This window comes from Electrophorus electricus, chromosome 5 (assembly GCF_041902795.1).
Source record: "Electrophorus electricus isolate QZ-2024a chromosome 5, ASM4190279v1, whole genome shotgun sequence".
Lineage (NCBI taxonomy): Eukaryota > Metazoa > Chordata > Actinopteri > Gymnotiformes > Gymnotidae > Electrophorus > Electrophorus electricus.
The window spans coordinates 22,108,328-22,123,586 of NC_137501.1; the positions used below are offsets into that span (position 1 = coordinate 22,108,328).

The window sequence follows — 15,259 nt, forward strand, 5'->3', positions numbered from 1 at the left end:
ACTTTCATTGAATACATCTTGATCACGTCAAGAATCAGGACCCTGTTAAGTAACTGATCTTTCACATTTCTATCATTTAACCCATCTGTGACAATCTACATTGGCCATTGTCCCAGGTTAAGCTAGCTAGTTCTCTTGGCATGGAGTAAATGTTAAGGTCATGCTTACTTTATAAAATCAACACTTCTGAGCCTATCCTTTTCAACTTACTGAGAACATTTTCTTTGCAAGTTCATTACACCTTGTGTACTTGTTGTATTGCGGTGAGCAGTTTCAATAAAGGCTGAGAGAATGAGCAGACTTGTTCTAGTCACAGAATCCATTTACGTTTAAATAACAGAAGCTTGTCAGTGGAGGATGTACTTGCTCATACCTTTTCTGTTCATTTCCTTTTGTACACACTACAGACTGTGCCGTAGAAATGCTTGTCCGAAACATGAACATGCGCACTTGTTTATGTGTGCCGCCTGTTAGCTAATGCATCAGGGAAGTAATTTTGGAACAAAACATCGAGGCACTTGTTTTTCAGGCAAGTGTCTGTATTCAGGCAAGAACACGTGCATGTTCAAGTCCTTGCCCTCTACATCATTCTCTGCACGTGATTGAGAAAGACCTGACACTGTGTGACGGCATTGCTTAATTGAGAGCCAAAGCAACAACAATCTTGGTTATCAAAGACTCACTCCACCCTGACCACAGCCTCTTCACTCAGAAGCCATGAGAAAACAACCATCGCAGCATGTGAGTAAAAATCAATCCTTTAAGGGGTTTTATATTTCAACATGCAGTTCGAAATCTTAATGTGTTCCACATGAAAGTAATGTTCTTTCCATATGTGCACATTGCACATTTAATGTTTCTGCATTTCAGCCAATCATTTCTCTCTCTACATGACAACATTTTAGAAAATTTTCTACAAAAGCACTGAATGTTATTCTAACCATTTATGTCCTTTCTCCATTCATGTACACAAAGTGCAGTATGCATCTAAATGTCCTCAAAAGAGGTACATTTTGGTAACTGAACATCTCCAACTCGTACAATGCGATGTTTCTTCTTTGAGTCAAATGAATTTGACAATTCAAATATGCACAACTGGCCGTGTTTCTAGCCAACATACTGGTGTTTGGACCTATGGAACTGCTAGTCTGTTACCTTCGATAGCTCAGTTGGTAGAGCGGAGGACTGTAGAAGTTAAAGTTGTCATCCTTAGGCCGTCGGTTCAAATCCGACTCGAAGGAAGTTTTTCTTACCAAGCGAAATTTTCCGTTTTAACTGTGCAAAAATGGCTTTCCCTGACCGAAATCGAACCCAGGGCATGGCGGTGAAAGCACGGAATCTTAGCCACAATTCCATCGGGAACCAAGCCATGGATCCTTCTTGTCACCAACATTTTTCAGTGTCTGCACTCCTACTATACTGATGACATTCGGATGCATACTGGACTTGGTATGCATAAAAGGAAGCAGGCCATAAAGCGAGTTATTCATCTTTCTTTTTGTTCTACAAAATAGATGAAGTTTGCAAGAGTCAAGACTCTTTTTTTTTTACCATCTGGAATCACTCAAGAAAAGTGGGAATTCTAGTGTCACTAACACATGGAAAGCGCTGTTAATGTAATGTTTCGTACACACAGGGAGAAAACGTCAGGCAGAACTAAAGGGGTTAGCTGACAGATGTTATAGCATTCCCCTTTTGTCTCCTTCACTATTAGAAAGCTCTTCACCTGTCATGTCAGTTAAAATGTCCTGGATTGGGGAGGATGACCAAACCAGTCCATGTGGGCCTTTGTGTGTCTTGAGAAGATTGGCACACAGATACCTTATCAAAGCTTGAGTCTTGGTTTCCGTGTCCTGAATCCTTCCTGAATAGCTAGGATGCTTTGTTTGTAACCTGGATAGCTCAGATGGTAGAGCATCAGACTTTTGATTGGAGGGTATAGGGTTAAATTCCCTGTACCCATAAAAGCATTGTTACTTTGCCATTAGTGTTCTTTTGAACTTTCATTGAATACATCTTGATCACGTCAAGAATCAGGACCCTGTTAAGTAACTGATCTTTCACATTTCTATCATTTAACCCATCTGTGACAATCTACATTGGCCATTGTCCCAGGTTAAGCTAGCTAGTTCTCTTGGCATGGAGTAAATGTTAAGGTCATGCTTACTTTATAAAATCAACACTTCTGAGCCTATCCTTTTCAACTTACTGAGAACATTTTCTTTGCAAGTTCATTACACCTTGTGTACTTGTTGTATTGCGGTGAGCAGTTTCAATAAAGGCTGAGTGAATGAGCAGACTTGTTCTAGTCACAGAATCCATTTACGTTTAAATAACAGAAGCTTGTCAGTGGAGGATGTACTTGCTCATACTTTTTCTGTTAATTTTCTTTTGTACACACTACAGACTGTGCCGTAGAAATGCTTGTCCGAAACATGAACATGCGCACTTGTTTATGTGTGCCGCCTGTTAGCTAATGCATCAGGGAAGTAATTTTGGAACAAAACATCGAGGCACTTGTTTTTCAGGCAAGTGTCTGTATTCAGGCAAGAACACGTGCATGTTCAAGTCCTTGCCCTCTACATCATTCTCTGCACTTGATTGAGAAAGACCTGACACTGTGTGACGGCATTGCTTAATTGAGAGCCAAAGCAACAACAATCTTGGTTATCAAAGACTCACTCCACCCTGACCACAGCCTCTTCACTCAGAAGCCATGAGAAATCAACCATCGCAGCATGTGAGTAAAAATCAATCCTTTAAGGGGTTTTATATTTCAACATGCAGTTCGAAATCTTAATGTGTTCCACATGAAAGTAATGTTCTTTCCATATGTGCACATTGCACATTTAATGTTTCTGCATTTCAGCCAATCATTTCTCTCTCTACATGACAACATTTTAGAAAATTTTCTACAAAAGCACTGAATGTTATTCTAACCATTTATGTCCTTTCTCCATTCATGTACACAAAGTGCAGTATGCATCTAAATGTCCTCAAAAGAGGTACATTTTGGTAACTGAACATCTCCAACTCGTACAATGCGATGTTTCTTCTTTGAGTCAAATGAATTTGACAATTCAAATATGCACAACTGGCCGTGTTTCTAGCCAACATACTGGTGTTTGGACCTATGGAACTGCTAGTCTGTTACCTTTGATAGCTCAGTTGGTAGAGCGGAGGACTGTAGAAGTTAAAGTTGTCATCCTTAGGCCGTCGGTTCAAATCCGACTCGAAGGAAGTTTTTCTTACCAAGCGAAATTTTCCGTTTTAACTGTGCAAAAATGGCTTTCCCTGACCGAAATCGAACCCAGGGCATGGCGGTGAAAGCACGGAATCTTAGCCACAATTCCATCGGGAACCAAGCCATGGATCCTTCTTGTCACCAACATTTTTCAGTGTCTGCACTCCTACTATACTGATGACATTCGGATGCATACTGGACTTGGTATGCATAAAAGGAAGCAGGCCATAAAGCGAGTTATTCATCTTTCTTTTTGTTCTACAAAATAGATGAAGTTTGCAAGAGTCAAGACTCTTTTTTTTTTACCATCTGGGATCACTCAAGAAAAGTGGGAATTCTAGTGTCACTAACACATGGAAAGCGCTGTTAATGTAATGTTTCGTACACACAGGGAGAAAACGTCAGGCAGAACTAAAGGGGTTAGCTGACAGATGTTATAGCATTCCCCTTTTGTCTCCTTCACTATTAGAAAGCTCTTCACCTGTCATGTCAGTTAAAATGTCCTGGATTGGGGAGGATGACCAAACCAGTCCATGTGGGCCTTTGTGTGTCTTGAGAAGATTGGCAGACAGATACCTTATCAAAGCTTGAGTCTTGGTTTCCGTGTCCTGAATCCTTCCTGAATAGCTAGGATGCTTTGTTTGTAACCTGGATAGCTCAGATGGTAGAGCATCAGACTTTTGATTGGAGGGTATAGGGTTAAATTCCCTGTACCCATAAAAGCATTGTTACTTTGCCATTAGTGTTCTTGTGAACTTTCATTGAATACATCTTGATCACGTCAAGAATCAGGACCCTGTTAAGTAACTGATCTTTCACATTTCTATCATTTAACCCATCTGTGACAATCTACATTGGCCATTGTCCCAGGTTAAGCTAGCTAGTTCTCTTGGCATGGAGTAAATGTTAAGGTCATGCTTACTTTATAAAATCAACACTTCTGAGCCTATCCTTTTCAACTTACTGAGAACATTTTCTTTGCAAGTTCATTACACCTTGTGTACTTGTTGTATTGCGGTGAGCAGTTTCAATAAAGGCTGAGAGAATGAGCAGACTTGTTCTAGTCACAGAATCCATTTACGTTTAAATAACAGAAGCTTGTCAGTGGAGGATGTACTTGCTCATACCTTTTCTGTTCATTTCCTTTTGTACACACTACAGACTGTGCCGTAGAAATGCTTGTCCGAAACATGAACATGCGCACTTGTTTATGTGTGCCGCCTGTTAGCTAATGCATCAGGGAAGTAATTTTGGAACAAAACATCGAGGCACTTGTTTTTCAGGCAAGTGTCTGTATTCAGGCAAGAACACGTGCATGTTCAAGTCCTTGCCCTCTACATCATTCTCTGCACTTGATTGAGAAAGACCTGACACTGTGTGACGGCATTGCTTAATTGAGAGCCAAAGCAACAACAATCTTGGTTATCAAAGACTCACTCCACCCTGACCACAGCCTCTTCACTCAGAAGCCATGAGAAATCAACCATCGCAGCATGTGAGTAAAAATCAATCCTTTAAGGGGTTTTATATTTCAACATGCAGTTCGAAATCTTAATGTGTTCCACATGAAAGTAATGTTCTTTCCATATGTGCACATTGCACATTTAATGTTTCTGCATTTCAGCCAATCATTTCTCTCTCTACATGACAACATTTTAGAAAATTTTCTACAAAAGCACTGAATGTTATTCTAACCATTTATGTCCTTTCTCCATTCATGTACACAAAGTGCAGTATGCATCTAAATGTCCTCAAAAGAGGTACATTTTGGTAACTGAACATCTCCAACTCGTACAATGCGATGTTTCTTCTTTGAGTCAAATGAATTTGACAATTCAAATATGCACAACTGGCCGTGTTTCTAGCCAACATACTGGTGTTTGGACCTATGGAACTGCTAGTCTGTTACCTTTGATAGCTCAGTTGGTAGAGCGGAGGACTGTAGAAGTTAAAGTTGTCATCCTTAGGCCGTCGGTTCAAATCCGACTTGAAGGAAGTTTTTCTTACCAAGCGAAATTTTCCGTTTTAACTGTGCAAAAATGGCTTTCCCTGACCGAAATCGAACCCAGGGCATGGCGGTGAAAGCACGGAATCTTAGCCACAATTCCATCTGGAACCAAGCCATGGATCCTTCTTGTCACCAACATTTTTCAGTGTCTGCACTCCTACTATACTGATGACATTCGGATGCATACTGGACTTGGTATGCATAAAAGGAAGCAGGCCATAAAGCGAGTTATTCATCTTTCTTTTTGTTCTACAAAATAGATGAAGTTTGCAAGAGTCAAGACTCTTTTTTTTTTACCATCTGGGATCACTCAAGAAAAGTGGGAATTCTAGTGTCACTAACACATGGAAAGCGCTGTTAATGTAATGTTTCGTACACACAGGGAGAAAACGTCAGGCAGAACTAAAGGGGTTAGCTGACAGATGTTATAGCATTCCCCTTTTGTCTCCTTCACTATTAGAAAGCTCTTCACCTGTCATGTCAGTTAAAATGTCCTGGATTGGGGAGGATGACCAAACCAGTCCATGTGGGCCTTTGTGTGTCTTGAGAAGATTGGCACACAGATACCTTATCAAAGCTTGAGTCTTGGTTTCCGTGTCCTGAATCCTTCCTGAATAGCTAGGATGCTTTGTTTGTAACCTGGATAGCTCAGATGGTAGAGCATCAGACTTTTGATTGGAGGGTATAGGGTTAAATTCCCTGTACCCATAAAAGCATTGTTACTTTGCCATTAGTGTTCTTGTGAACTTTCATTGAATACATCTTGATCACGTCAAGAATCAGGACCCTGTTAAGTAACTGATCTTTCACATTTCTATCATTTAACCCATCTGTGACAATCTACATTGGCCATTGTCCCAGGTTAAGCTAGCTAGTTCTCTTGGCATGGAGTAAATGTTAAGGTCATGCTTACTTTATAAAATCAACACTTCTGAGCCTATCCTTTTCAACTTACTGAGAACATTTTCTTTGCAAGTTCATTACACCTTGTGTACTTGTTGTATTGCGGTGAGCAGTTTCAATAAAGGCTGAGAGAATGAGCAGACTTGTTCTAGTCACAGAATCCATTTACGTTTAAATAACAGAAGCTTGTCAGTGGAGGATGTACTTGCTCATACCTTTTCTGTTCATTTCCTTTTGTACACACTACAGACTGTGCCGTAGAAATGCTTGTCCGAAACATGAACATGCGCACTTGTTTATGTGTGCCGCCTGTTAGCTAATGCATCAGGGAAGTAATTTTGGAACAAAACATCGAGGCACTTGTTTTTCAGGCAAGTGTCTGTATTCAGGCAAGAACACGTGCATGTTCAAGTCCTTGCCCTCTACATCATTCTCTGCACGTGATTGAGAAAGACCTGACACTGTGTGACGGCATTGCTTAATTGAGAGCCAAAGCAACAACAATCTTGGTTATCAAAGACTCACTCCACCCTGACCACAGCCTCTTCACTCAGAAGCCATGAGAAAACAACCATCGCAGCATGTGAGTAAAAATCAATCCTTTAAGGGGTTTTATATTTCAACATGCAGTTCGAAATCTTAATGTGTTCCACATGAAAGTAATGTTCTTTCCATATGTGCACATTGCACATTTAATGTTTCTGCATTTCAGCCAATCATTTCTCTCTCTACATGACAACATTTTAGAAAATTTTCTACAAAAGCACTGAATGTTATTCTAACCATTTATGTCCTTTCTCCATTCATGTACACAAAGTGCAGTATGCATCTAAATGTCCTCAAAAGAGGTACATTTTGGTAACTGAACATCTCCAACTCGTACAATGCGATGTTTCTTCTTTGAGTCAAATGAATTTGACAATTCAAATATGCACAACTGGCCGTGTTTCTAGCCAACATACTGGTGTTTGGACCTATGGAACTGCTAGTCTGTTACCTTTGATAGCTCAGTTGGTAGAGCGGAGGACTGTAGAAGTTAAAGTTGTCATCCTTAGGCCGTCGGTTCAAATCCGACTTGAAGGAAGTTTTTCTTACCAAGCGAAATTTTCCGTTTTAACTGTGCAAAAATGGCTTTCCCTGACCGAAATCGAACCCAGGGCATGGCGGTGAAAGCACGGAATCTTAGCCACAATTCCATCTGGAACCAAGCCATGGATCCTTCTTGTCACCAACATTTTTCAGTGTCTGCACTCCTACTATACTGATGACATTCGGATGCATACTGGACTTGGTATGCATAAAAGGAAGCAGGCCATAAAGCGAGTTATTCATCTTTCTTTTTGTTCTACAAAATAGATGAAGTTTGCAAGAGTCAAGACTCTTTTTTTTTTACCATCTGGGATCACTCAAGAAAAGTGGGAATTCTAGTGTCACTAACACATGGAAAGCGCTGTTAATGTAATGTTTCGTACACACAGGGAGAAAACGTCAGGCAGAACTAAAGGGGTTAGCTGACAGATGTTATAGCATTCCCCTTTTGTCTCCTTCACTATTAGAAAGCTCTTCACCTGTCATGTCAGTTAAAATGTCCTGGATTGGGGAGGATGACCAAACCAGTCCATGTGGGCCTTTGTGTGTCTTGAGAAGATTGGCACACAGATACCTTATCAAAGCTTGAGTCTTGGTTTCCGTGTCCTGAATCCTTCCTGAATAGCTAGGATGCTTTGTTTGTAACCTGGATAGCTCAGATGGTAGAGCATCAGACTTTTGATTGGAGGGTATAGGGTTAAATTCCCTGTACCCATAAAAGCATTGTTACTTTGCCATTAGTGTTCTTGTGAACTTTCATTGAATACATCTTGATCACGTCAAGAATCAGGACCCTGTTAAGTAACTGATCTTTCACATTTCTATCATTTAACCCATCTGTGACAATCTACATTGGCCATTGTCCCAGGTTAAGCTAGCTAGTTCTCTTGGCATGGAGTAAATGTTAAGGTCATGCTTACTTTATAAAATCAACACTTCTGAGCCTATCCTTTTCAACTTACTGAGAACATTTTCTTTGCAAGTTCATTACACCTTGTGTACTTGTTGTATTGCGGTGAGCAGTTTCAATAAAGGCTGAGAGAATGAGCAGACTTGTTCTAGTCACAGAATCCATTTACGTTTAAATAACAGAAGCTTGTCAGTGGAGGATGTACTTGCTCATACCTTTTCTGTTCATTTCCTTTTGTACACACTACAGACTGTGCCGTAGAAATGCTTGTCCGAAACATGAACATGCGCACTTGTTTATGTGTGCCGCCTGTTAGCTAATGCATCAGGGAAGTAATTTTGGAACAAAACATCGAGGCACTTGTTTTTCAGGCAAGTGTCTGTATTCAGGCAAGAACACGTGCATGTTCAAGTCCTTGCCCTCTACATCATTCTCTGCACGTGATTGAGAAAGACCTGACACTGTGTGACGGCATTGCTTAATTGAGAGCCAAAGCAACAACAATCTTGGTTATCAAAGACTCACTCCACCCTGACCACAGCCTCTTCACTCAGAAGCCATGAGAAAACAACCATCGCAGCATGTGAGTAAAAATCAATCCTTTAAGGGGTTTTATATTTCAACATGCAGTTCGAAATCTTAATGTGTTCCACATGAAAGTAATGTTCTTTCCATATGTGCACATTGCACATTTAATGTTTCTGCATTTCAGCCAATCATTTCTCTCTCTACATGACAACATTTTAGAAAATTTTCTACAAAAGCACTGAATGTTATTCTAACCATTTATGTCCTTTCTCCATTCATGTACACAAAGTGCAGTATGCATCTAAATGTCCTCAAAAGAGGTACATTTTGGTAACTGAACATCTCCAACTCGTACAATGCGATGTTTCTTCTTTGAGTCAAATGAATTTGACAATTCAAATATGCACAACTGGCCGTGTTTCTAGCCAACATACTGGTGTTTGGACCTATGGAGCTGCTAGTCTGTTACCTTCGATAGCTCAGTTGGTAGAGCGGAGGACTGTAGAAGTTAAAGTTGTCATCCTTAGGCCGTCGGTTCAAATCCGACTCGAAGGAAGTTTTTCTTACCAAGCGAAATTTTCCGTTTTAACTGTGCAAAAATGGCTTTCCCTGACCGAAATCGAACCCTGGCATGGCGGTGAAAGCACGGAATCTTAGCCACAATTCCATCAGGAACCAAGCCATGGATCCTTCTTGTCACCAACATTTTTCAGTGTCTGCACTCCTACTATACTGATGACATTCGGATGCATACTGGACTTGGTATGCATAAAAGGAAGCAGGCCATAAAGCGAGTTATTCATCTTTCTTTTTGTTCTACAAAATAGATGAAGTTTGCAAGAGTCAAGACTCTTTTTTTTTTACCATCTGGGATCACTCAAGAAAAGTGGGAATTCTAGTGTCACTAACACATGGAAAGCGCTGTTAATGTAATGTTTCGTACACACAGGGAGAAAACGTCAGGCAGAACTAAAGGGGTTAGCTGACAGATGTTATAGCATTCCCCTTTTGTCTCCTTCACTATTAGAAAGCTCTTCACCTGTCATGTCAGTTAAAATGTCCTGGATTGGGGAGGATGACCAAACCAGTCCATGTGGGCCTTTGTGTGTCTTGAGAAGATTGGCACACAGATACCTTATCAAAGCTTGAGTCTTGGTTTCCGTGTCCTGAATCCTTCCTGAATAGCTAGGATGCTTTGTTTGTAACCTGGATAGCTCAGATGGTAGAGCATCAGACTTTTGATTGGAGGGTATAGGGTTAAATTCCCTGTACCCATAAAAGCATTGTTACTTTGCCATTAGTGTTCTTGTGAACTTTCATTGAATACATCTTGATCACGTCAAGAATCAGGACCCTGTTAAGTAACTGATCTTTCACATTTCTATCATTTAACCCATCTGTGACAATCTACATTGGCCATTGTCCCAGGTTAAGCTAGCTAGTTCTCTTGGCATGGAGTAAATGTTAAGGTCATGCTTACTTTATAAAATCAACACTTCTGAGCCTATCCTTTTCAACTTACTGAGAACATTTTCTTTGCAAGTTCATTACACCTTGTGTACTTGTTGTATTGCGGTGAGCAGTTTCAATAAAGGCTGAGAGAATGAGCAGACTTGTTCTAGTCACAGAATCCATTTACGTTTAAATAACAGAAGCTTGTCAGTGGAGGATGTACTTGCTCATACCTTTTCTGTTCATTTCCTTTTGTACACACTACAGACTGTGCCGTAGAAATGCTTGTCCGAAACATGAACATGCGCACTTGTTTATGTGTGCCGCCTGTTAGCTAATGCATCAGGGAAGTAATTTTGGAACAAAACATCGAGGCACTTGTTTTTCAGGCAAGTGTCTGTATTCAGGCAAGAACACGTGCATGTTCAAGTCCTTGCCCTCTACATCATTCTCTGCACTTGATTGAGAAAGACCTGACACTGTGTGACGGCATTGCTTAATTGAGAGCCAAAGCAACAACAATCTTGGTTATCAAAGACTCACTCCACCCTGACCACAGCCTCTTCACTCAGAAGCCATGAGAAAACAACCATCGCAGCATGTGAGTAAAAATCAATCCTTTAAGGGGTTTTATATTTCAACATGCAGTTCGAAATCTTAATGTGTTCCACATGAAAGTAATGTTCTTTCCATATGTGCACATTGCACATTTAATGTTTCTGCATTTCAGCCAATCATTTCTCTCTCTACATGACAACATTTTAGAAAATTTTCTACAAAAGCACTGAATGTTATTCTAACCATTTATGTCCTTTCTCCATTCATGTACACAAAGTGCAGTATGCATCTAAATGTCCTCAAAAGAGGTACATTTTGGTAACTGAACATCTCCAACTCGTACAATGCGATGTTTCTTCTTTGAGTCAAATGAATTTGACAATTCAAATATGCACAACTGGCCGTGTTTCTAGCCAACATACTGGTGTTTGGACCTATGGAACTGCTAGTCTGTTACCTTCGATAGCTCAGTTGGTAGAGCGGAGGACTGTAGAAGTTAAAGTTGTCATCCTTAGGCCGTCGGTTCAAATCCGACTCGAAGGAAGTTTTTCTTACCAAGCGAAATTTTCCGTTTTAACTGTGCAAAAATGGCTTTCCCTGACCGAAATCGAACCCAGGGCATGGCGGTGAAAGCACGGAATCTTAGCCACAATTCCATCGGGAACCAAGCCATGGATCCTTCTTGTCACCAACATTTTTCAGTGTCTGCACTCCTACTATACTGATGACATTCGGATGCATACTGGACTTGGTATGCATAAAAGGAAGCAGGCCATAAAGCGAGTTATTCATCTTTCTTTTTGTTCTACAAAATAGATGAAGTTTGCAAGAGTCAAGACTCTTTTTTTTTACCATCTGGGATCACTCAAGAAAAGTGGGAATTCTAGTGTCACTAACACATGGAAAGCGCTGTTAATGTAATGTTTCGTACACACAGGGAGAAAACGTCAGGCAGAACTAAAGGGGTTAGCTGACAGATGTTATAGCATTCCCCTTTTGTTTCCTTCACTATTAGAAAGCTCTTCACCTGTCATGTCAGTTAAAATGTCCTGGATTGGGGAGGATGACCAAACCAGTCCATGTGGGCCTTTGTGTGTCTTGAGAAGATTGGCACACAGATACCTTATCAAAGCTTGAGTCTTGGTTTCCGTGTCCTGAATCCTTCCTGAATAGCTAGGATGCTTTGTTTGTAACCTGGATAGCTCAGATGGTAGAGCATCAGACTTTTGATTGGAGGGTATAGGGTTAAATTCCCTGTACCCATAAAAGCATTGTTACTTTGCCATTAGTGTTCTTGTGAACTTTCATTGAATACATCTTGATCACGTCAAGAATCAGGACCCTGTTAAGTAACTGATCTTTCACATTTCTATCATTTAACCCATCTGTGACAATCTACATTGGCCATTGTCCCAGGTTAAGCTAGCTAGTTCTCTTGGCATGGAGTAAATGTTAAGGTCATGCTTACTTTATAAAATCAACACTTCTGAGCCTATCCTTTTCAACTTACTGAGAACATTTTCTTTGCAAGTTCATTACACCTTGTGTACTTGTTGTATTGCGGTGAGCAGTTTCAATAAAGGCTGAGAGAATGAGCAGACTTGTTCTAGTCACAGAATCCATTTACGTTTAAATAACAGAAGCTTGTCAGTGGAGGATGTACTTGCTCATACCTTTTCTGTTCATTTCCTTTTGTACACACTACAGACTGTGCCGTAGAAATGCTTGTCCGAAACATGAACATGCGCACTTGTTTATGTGTGCCGCCTGTTAGCTAATGCATCAGGGAAGTAATTTTGGAACAAAACATCGAGGCACTTGTTTTTCAGGCAAGTGTCTGTATTCAGGCAAGAACACGTGCATGTTCAAGTCCTTGCCCTCTACATCATTCTCTGCACTTGATTGAGAAAGACCTGACACTGTGTGACGGCATTGCTTAATTGAGAGCCAAAGCAACAACAATCTTGGTTATCAAAGACTCACTCCACCCTGACCACAGCCTCTTCACTCAGAAGCCATGAGAAAACAACCATCGCAGCATGTGAGTAAAAATCAATCCTTTAAGGGGTTTTATATTTCAACATGCAGTTCGAAATCTTAATGTGTTCCACATGAAAGTAATGTTCTTTCCATATGTGCACATTGCACATTTAATGTTTCTGCATTTCAGCCAATCATTTCTCTCTCTACATGACAACATTTTAGAAAATTTTCTACAAAAGCACTGAATGTTATTCTAACCATTTATGTCCTTTCTCCATTCATGTACACAAAGTGCAGTATGCATCTAAATGTCCTCAAAAGAGGTACATTTTGGTAACTGAACATCTCCAACTCGTACAATGCGATGTTTCTTCTTTGAGTCAAATGAATTTGACAATTCAAATATGCACAACTGGCCGTGTTTCTAGCCAACATACTGGTGTTTGGACCTATGGAACTGCTAGTCTGTTACCTTCGATAGCTCAGTTGGTAGAGCGGAGGACTGTAGAAGTTAAAGTTGTCATCCTTAGGCCGTCGGTTCAAATCCGACTCGAAGGAAGTTTTTCTTACCAAGCGAAATTTTCCGTTTTAACTGTGCAAAAATGGCTTTCCCTGACCGAAATCGAACCCAGGGCATGGCGGTGAAAGCACGGAATCTTAGCCACAATTCCATCGGGAACCAAGCCGTGGATCCTTCTTGTCACCAACATTTTTCAGTGTCTGCACTCCTACTATACTGATGACATTCGGATGCATACTGGACTTGGTATGCATAAAAGGAAGCAGGCCATAAAGCGAGTTATTCATCTTTCTTTTTGTTCTACAAAATAGATGAAGTTTGCAAGAGTCAAGACTCTTTTTTTTTACCATCTGGGATCACTCAAGAAAAGTGGGAATTCTAGTGTCACTAACACATGGAAAGCGCTGTTAATGTAATGTTTCGTACACACAGGGAGAAAACGTCAGGCAGAACTAAAGGGGTTAGCTGACAGATGTTATAGCATTCCCCTTTTGTCTCCTTCACTATTAGAAAGCTCTTCACCTGTCATGTCAGTTAAAATGTCCTGGATTGGGGAGGATGACCAAACCAGTCCATGTGGGCCTTTGTGTGTCTTGAGAAGATTGGCACACAGATACCTTATCAAAGCTTGAGTCTTGGTTTCCGTGTCCTGAATCCTTCCTGAATAGCTAGGATGCTTTGTTTGTAACCTGGATAGCTCAGATGGTAGAGCATCAGACTTTTGATTGGAGGGTATAGGGTTAAATTCCCTGTACCCATAAAAGCATTGTTACTTTGCCATTAGTGTTCTTGTGAACTTTCATTGAATACATCTTGATCACGTCAAGAATCAGGACCCTGTTAAGTAACTGATCTTTCACATTTCTATCATTTAACCCATCTGTGACAATCTACATTGGCCATTGTCCCAGGTTAAGCTAGCTAGTTCTCTTGGCATGGAGTAAATGTTAAGGTCATGCTTACTTTATAAAATCAACACTTCTGAGCCTATCCTTTTCAACTTACTGAGAACATTTTCTTTGCAAGTTCATTACACCTTGTGTACTTGTTGTATTGCGGTGAGCAGTTTCAATAAAGGCTGAGAGAATGAGCAGACTTGTTCTAGTCACAGAATCCATTTACGTTTAAATAACAGAAGCTTGTCAGTGGAGGATGTACTTGCTCATACCTTTTCTGTTCATTTCCTTTTGTACACACTACATACTGTGCCGTAGAAATGCTTGTCCGAAACATGAACATGCGCACTTGTTTATGTGTGCCGCCTGTTAGCTAATGCATCAGGGAAGTACTTTTGGAACAAAACATCGAGGCACTTGTTTTTCAGGCAAGTGTCTGTATTCAGGCAAGAACACGTGCATGTTCAAGTCCTTGCCCTCTACATCATTCTCTGCACTTGATTGAGAAAGACCTGACACTGTGTGACGGCATTGCTTAATTGAGAGCCAAAGCAGCAACTATCTTGGTTATCAAAGACTCACTCCACCCTGACCACAGCCTCTTCACTCAGAAGCCATGAGAAAACAACCATCGCAGCATGTGAGTAAAAATCAATCCTTTAAGGGGTTTTATATTTCAACATGCAGTTCGAAATCTTAATGTGTTCCACATGAAAGTAATGTTCTTTCCATATGTGCACATTGCACATTTAATGTTTCTGCATTTCAGCCAATCATTTCTCTCTCTACATGACAACATTTTAGAAAATTTTCTACAAAAGCACTGAATGTTATTCTAACCATTTATGTCCTTTCTCCATTCATGTACACAAAGTGCAGTATGCATCTAAATGTCCTCAAAAGAGGTACATTTTGGTAACTGAACATCTCCAACTCGTACAATGCGATGTTTCTTCTTTGAGTCAAATGAATTTGACAATTCAAATATGCACAACTGGCCGTGTTTCTAGCCAACATACTGGTGTTTGGACCTATGGAACTGCTAGTCCGTTACCTTCGATAGCTCAGTTGGTAGAGCGGAGGACTGTAGAAGTTAAAGTTGTCATCCTTAGGCCGTCGGTTCAAATCCGACTCGAAGGAAGTTTTTCTTACCAAGCGAAATTTTCCG

At 40.4% G+C, this 15,259-nt stretch overlaps 8 non-coding genes across 8 annotated transcripts; all 8 read left to right on the forward strand.

Moving 5' to 3' along the window:
* The first annotated feature begins 1,154 nt into the window (after positions 1-1,154).
* On the forward strand, positions 1,155-1,241 carry trnay-gua (transfer RNA tyrosine (anticodon GUA)). Its single transcript is given in 2 exon segments — positions 1,155-1,191; positions 1,206-1,241. It is a non-coding gene; the product is annotated as a tRNA-Tyr (tRNA).
* Positions 1,242-3,153: 1,912 nt separating this feature from the next.
* trnay-gua (transfer RNA tyrosine (anticodon GUA)) lies at positions 3,154-3,240 on the forward strand. The gene is given in 2 exon segments: positions 3,154-3,190; positions 3,205-3,240. It is a non-coding gene; the product is annotated as a tRNA-Tyr (tRNA).
* A 1,912-nt stretch (positions 3,241-5,152) lies between these two features.
* Positions 5,153-5,239, forward strand: trnay-gua (transfer RNA tyrosine (anticodon GUA)). Its single transcript is given in 2 exon segments — positions 5,153-5,189; positions 5,204-5,239. It is a non-coding gene; the product is annotated as a tRNA-Tyr (tRNA).
* A 1,912-nt stretch (positions 5,240-7,151) lies between these two features.
* On the forward strand, positions 7,152-7,238 carry trnay-gua (transfer RNA tyrosine (anticodon GUA)). The gene is given in 2 exon segments: positions 7,152-7,188; positions 7,203-7,238. It is a non-coding gene; the product is annotated as a tRNA-Tyr (tRNA).
* A 1,912-nt stretch (positions 7,239-9,150) lies between these two features.
* Positions 9,151-9,237, forward strand: trnay-gua (transfer RNA tyrosine (anticodon GUA)). Its single transcript is given in 2 exon segments — positions 9,151-9,187; positions 9,202-9,237. It is a non-coding gene; the product is annotated as a tRNA-Tyr (tRNA).
* Positions 9,238-11,148: 1,911 nt separating this feature from the next.
* Positions 11,149-11,235, forward strand: trnay-gua (transfer RNA tyrosine (anticodon GUA)). The gene is given in 2 exon segments: positions 11,149-11,185; positions 11,200-11,235. It is a non-coding gene; the product is annotated as a tRNA-Tyr (tRNA).
* A 1,911-nt stretch (positions 11,236-13,146) lies between these two features.
* Positions 13,147-13,233, forward strand: trnay-gua (transfer RNA tyrosine (anticodon GUA)). The gene is given in 2 exon segments: positions 13,147-13,183; positions 13,198-13,233. It is a non-coding gene; the product is annotated as a tRNA-Tyr (tRNA).
* A 1,911-nt stretch (positions 13,234-15,144) lies between these two features.
* On the forward strand, positions 15,145-15,231 carry trnay-gua (transfer RNA tyrosine (anticodon GUA)). Its single transcript is given in 2 exon segments — positions 15,145-15,181; positions 15,196-15,231. It is a non-coding gene; the product is annotated as a tRNA-Tyr (tRNA).
* Positions 15,232-15,259: the final 28 nt, after the last annotated feature.